Consider the following 5,000-nt stretch of genomic DNA (forward strand, 5'->3'; position numbering starts at 1 on the left):
ATGCCGGATCTCGTCTGATCTCGGAAGCTAAGCAGGTTTGGGCCTGGTTAGTACTTGGATGGGAGACCGCCTGGGAATACCAGGTGCTGTAAGCTTTTTGGACATTTTTCACTTAGTATATAATAATTTTGCCAAAAAATAGAGTCAATGCCTGATCTCTGAATATTAGCAGGTTTGGGCCTGCTTAGTACATGGATAGGAGACTGCCTGGGAATACCAGGTGTTTTAATCTTTTTGGAAAAGTTCACGAATTATATAATAATCTTTCATAAAAAAAAAAAAAAGAGTCAATGCCCGATCTCTGAATCTTAGCAGGTTTAGGTCTGATTAGTACTTTGATGAGAGACTGCCTAGGAATACCAGGTGCTTTAAGCTTTTGGGTTTTCATTCCTACTTATATAATGTACTGGCGATAAGATTGGCTGATCTTTAAATAGCCCTCTCTTTGCAGCAGACTTTGCTTACGGCCATACCATCCTGGCTATGCCTGATCTCGTCTGATCTCGGAAGCTAAGCAGGTTTGGGCCTGGTTAGTACTTGGATGGGAGACCGCCTGGGAATACCAGGTGCTGTAAGCTTTTTGGAAATTTTTCACTTAGTATATAATAATTTTGCCAAAAAATAGAGTCAATGCCAATCTCTGAATATTAGCAGGTTTGGGCCTGGTTAGTACTTGGATGGGAGACCGCCTGGGAATACCAGGTGCTGTAAGCTTTTTGGACATTTTTCACTTAGTATATAATAATTTTGCCAAAAAATAGAGTCAATGCCTGATCTCTGAATATTAGCAGGTTTGGGCCTGCTTAGTACATGGATAGGAGACTGCCTGGGAATACCAGGTGTTTTAATCTTTTTGGAAAAGTTCACGAATTATATAATAATCTTTCATAAAAAAAAAAAAATAGAGTCAATGCCCGATCTCTGAATATTTGCAGGTTTGGGCCTGGTTAGTACATGGATGGGAGACTGCCTGGGAATACCAGGTGCTTTAATCTTTTTGGAAAATTTCACGAATTATATAATAATCTTTCATTAAAAAAAAAAAAAAAAAAAAAAAAGAGTCAATGCCCGATCTCTGAATCTTAGCAGGTTTAGGTCTGGTTAGTACTTGTATGAGAGACTGCCTAGGAATACCAGGTGCTTTAAGCTTTTGGGTTTTCTTTCCTACTTATATAATGTACTGGCGATAAGATTGGCTGTTCTTTAAATAGCCCTCTCTTCAATCAATCAATCAATCACCTTTATTTATATAGTGCTTTAAACAAAATACATTGCGTCAAAGCACTGAACAACATTCATTTGGAAAACAGTGTCTCAATAATGCAAAATGATAGTTAAAGGCAGTTCATCATTGAATTCAGCTATGTCATCTCTGTTCAGTTGAAATAGTGTCTGTTTTTATTTGCAATCAAGTCAATGATATCGCTGTAGATGAAGTGACCCCAACTAAGCAAGCCAGAGGCGACAGCGGCAAGGAACCGAAACTCCATCGGTGACAGAATGGAGAAAAAAACCTTGGGAGAAACCAGGCTCAGTTGGGGGGTCAGTTCTCCTCTGACCAGACGAAAACCATTAGTTCAATTCCAGGCTGCAGCAAAGTCAGATTGTGCAGAAGAATCATCTGTTTCCTGTGGTCTTGTCCTGGTGCTCCTCTGAGACAAGATCTTTACAGGGGATCTGTATCTGGGGCTCTAGTTGTCCTGGTCTCCGCTGTCTTTCAGGGCAGTAGAGGTCCTTTCTAGGTGCTTTTTGGACATTTTTCACTTAGTATATAATAATTTTGCCAAAAAATAGAGTCAGTGCCTGATCTCTGAATATTAGCAGGTTTGGGCCTGTTTAGTACATGGATGGGAGACTGCCTGGGAATATACTGCCTTTAATTATAATTTTGCATTATTGAGACACTGTTTTCCTAATGAATGTTGTTCAGTGCTTTGACGCAATGTATTTTGTTTAAAGCACTATATAAATAAAGGTGATTGATTGATTGATTGAATACCAGGTGCTGTAAGCTTTTTGGACATTTTTCACTTAGTATATAATAATTTTGCCAAAAAAAAGTCAATGCCCGATCTCTGAATATTTGCAGGTTTGGGCCTGGTTAGTACATGGATGGGAGACAGCCTGGGAATACCAGGTGCTTTAATCTTTTTGGAAAATTTCACGAATTATATAATAATCTTTCATTAAAAAAAAAAAAGAGTCAATGCCCGATCTCTGAATCTTAGCAGGTTTAGGTCTGGTTAGTACTTTGATGAGAGACTGCCTAGGAATACCAGGTGCTTTAAGCTTTTGGGCTTTCTTTCCTACTTATATAATGTACTGGCGATAAGATTGGCTGGTCTTTAAATAGCCCTCTCTTTGCAACAGACTTCGCTTACGGCCATACCAACCTGGCTATGCCCGATCTCGTCCGATCTCGGAAGCTAAGCAGGTTTGGGCCTGGTTAGTACTTTGATGGGAGACCGCCTGGGAATACCAGGTGCTGTAAACTTTTTGGACATTTTTCACTTAGTTTATAATAATTTTGCCAAAAAATAGAGTCAATGCCCGATCTCTGAATCTTAGCAGGTTTAGGTCTGGTTAGTACTTTGATGAGAGACTGCCTAGGAATACCAGGTGCTTTAAGCTTTTGGGTTTTCTTTACTACTTATATAATGTACTGGCGATAAGATTGGCTGTTCTTTAAATAGCCCTCTCTTTGCAGCAGACTTCGCTTACGGCCATACCAACCTGGCTATGCCCGATCTCGTCTGATCTCGGAAGCTAAGCAGGTTTGGGCCTGGTTAGTACTTGGATGGGAGATCGCCTGGGAATACCAGGTGCTGTAAGCTTTTTGGACATTTTTCACTTAGTATATAATAATTTTGCCAAAAAATAGAGTCAATGCCCGATCTCTGAATCTTAGCAGGTTTAGGTCTGGTTAGTACTTTGATGAGAGACTGCCTGGGAATACCAGGTGCTTTAAGCTTTTGGGTTTTCTTTCCTACTTATATAATGTACTGGCGATAAGATCGGCTGGTCTTTAAATAGCCCTCTCTTTGCAGCAGACTTCGCTTACGGCCATACCAACCTGGCTATGCCCAATCTCGTCTGATCTCGGAAGCTAAGCAGGTTTGGTCCTGGTTAGTACTTGGATGGGAGACCGCCTGGGAATACCAGGTGCTGTAAGCTTTTTGGACATTTTTCACTTAGTATATAATAATTTTGCCAAAAAATAGAGTCAATGCCTGATCTCTGAATATTAGCAGGTTTGGGCCTGCTTAGTACATGGATGGGAGACTGCCTGGGAATACCAGGTGTTTTAATCTTTTTGGAAAATTTCACAAATTATATAATAATCTTTCATAAAAAAAAAAAAGAGTCAATGCCCGATCTCTGAATCTTAGCAGGTTTAGGTCTGATTAGTACTTTGATGAGAGACTGCCTAGGAATACCAGGTGCTTTAAGCTTTTGGGTTTTCATTCCTACTTATATAATGTACTGGCGATAAGATTGGCTGGTCTTTAAATAGCCCTCTCTTTGCAGCAGACTTCGCTTACGGCCATACCATCCTGGCTATGCCTGATCTCGTCTGATCTCGGAAGCTAAGCAGGTTTGGGCCTGGTTAGTACTTGGATGGGAGACCGCCTGGGAATACCAGGTGCTGTAAGCTTTTTGGAAATTTTTCACTTAGTATATAATAATTTTGCCAAAAAATAGAGTCAATGCCAATCTCTGAATATTAGCAGGTTTGGGCCTGGTTAGTACATGGATGGGAGACTGCCTGGGAATACCAGGTGCTGTAAGCTTTTTGGACATTTTTCACTTAGTATATAATAATTTTGCCAAAAAATAGAGTCAATGCCCGATCTCTGAATATTTGCAGGTTTGGGCCTGGTTAGTACATGGATGGGAGACTGCCTGGGAATATCAGGTGCTTTAATCTTTTTGGAAAATTTCACGAATTATATAATAATCTTTCATTTAAAAAAAAAAAAAAAAAAAAAAAAAAGAGTCAATGCCCGATCTCTGAATCTTAGCAGGTTTAGGTCTGGTTAGTACTTGTATGAGAGACTGCCTAGGAATACCAGGTGCTTTAAGCTTTTGGGTTTTCTTTCCTACTTATATAATGTACTGGCGATAAGATTGGCTGTTCTTTAAATAGCCCTCTCTTCAATCAATCAATCAATCACCTTTATTTATATAGTGCTTTAAACAAAATACATTGTGTCAAAGCACTGAACAACATTCATTTGGAAAACAGTGTCTCAATAATGCAAAATGATAGTTAAAGGCAGTTCATCATTGAATTCAGCTATGTCATCTCTGTTCAGTTGAAATAGTGTCTGTTTTTATTTGCAATCAAGTCAATGATATCGCTGTAGATGAAGTGACCCCAACTAAGCAAGCCAGAGGCGACAGCGGCAAGGAACCGAAACTCCATCGGTGACAGAATGGAGAAAAAAACCTTGGGAGAAACCAGGCTCAGTTGGGGGGTCAGTTCTCCTCTGACCAGACGAAAACCAGTAGTTCAATTCCAGGCTGCAGCAAAGTCAGATTGTGCAGAAGAATCATCTGTTTCCTGTGGTCTTGTCCTGGTGCTCCTCTGAGACAAGGTCTTTACAGGGGATCTGTATCTGGGGCTCTAGTTGTCCTGGTCTCCGCTGTCTTTCAGGGCAGTAGAGGTCCTTTCTAGGTGCTTTTTGGACATTTTTCACTTAGTATATAATAATTTTGCCAAAAAATAGAGTCAGTGCCTGATCTCTGAATATTAGCAGGTTTGGGCCTGTTTAGTACATGGATGGGAGACTGCCTGGGAATATACTGCCTTTAATTATAATTTTGCATTATTGAGACACTGTTTTCCTAATGAATGTTGTTCAGTGCTTTGACGCAATGTATTTTGTTTAAAGCACTATATAAATAAAGGTGATTGATTGATTGATTGAATACCAGGTGCTGTAAGCTTTTTGGACATTTTTCACTTAGTATATAATAATTTTGCCAAAAAAAAGTCA

At 39.7% G+C, this 5,000-nt stretch overlaps 6 non-coding genes across 6 annotated transcripts in view; all 6 read left to right on the top strand.

Annotated features, from left to right (window-relative positions):
* The window catches only part of LOC127999717 (5S ribosomal RNA), a 119-nt gene extending 24 nt beyond the window's left edge, over positions 1 to 95 (top strand). Inside the window, exon 1 of the ribosomal RNA XR_008172525.1 lies at positions 1 to 95. This exon is cut by the window's left edge and continues 24 nt beyond it. This is a non-coding gene — a ribosomal RNA (5S ribosomal RNA).
* A 364-nt stretch (positions 96 to 459) lies between these two features.
* Positions 460 to 578, top strand: LOC128000707 (5S ribosomal RNA). The gene has a single exon (XR_008173486.1). It is a non-coding gene; the product is annotated as a 5S ribosomal RNA (ribosomal RNA).
* Positions 579 to 2,375: 1,797 nt separating this feature from the next.
* On the top strand, positions 2,376 to 2,494 carry LOC127996539 (5S ribosomal RNA). The gene has a single exon (XR_008169441.1). It is a non-coding gene; the product is annotated as a 5S ribosomal RNA (ribosomal RNA).
* Positions 2,495 to 2,715: 221 nt separating this feature from the next.
* Positions 2,716 to 2,834, top strand: LOC127995819 (5S ribosomal RNA). The gene has a single exon (XR_008168751.1). It is a non-coding gene; the product is annotated as a 5S ribosomal RNA (ribosomal RNA).
* A 221-nt stretch (positions 2,835 to 3,055) lies between these two features.
* On the top strand, positions 3,056 to 3,174 carry LOC128003732 (5S ribosomal RNA). The gene has a single exon (XR_008176450.1). It is a non-coding gene; the product is annotated as a 5S ribosomal RNA (ribosomal RNA).
* A 362-nt stretch (positions 3,175 to 3,536) lies between these two features.
* On the top strand, positions 3,537 to 3,655 carry LOC128000708 (5S ribosomal RNA). Its single transcript, XR_008173487.1, has one exon. It is a non-coding gene; the product is annotated as a 5S ribosomal RNA (ribosomal RNA).
* The last annotated feature ends 1,345 nt before the right edge of the window (positions 3,656 to 5,000 follow it).

This window comes from Carassius gibelio, chromosome B22 (assembly GCF_023724105.1).
Source record: "Carassius gibelio isolate Cgi1373 ecotype wild population from Czech Republic chromosome B22, carGib1.2-hapl.c, whole genome shotgun sequence".
Lineage (NCBI taxonomy): Eukaryota > Metazoa > Chordata > Actinopteri > Cypriniformes > Cyprinidae > Carassius > Carassius gibelio.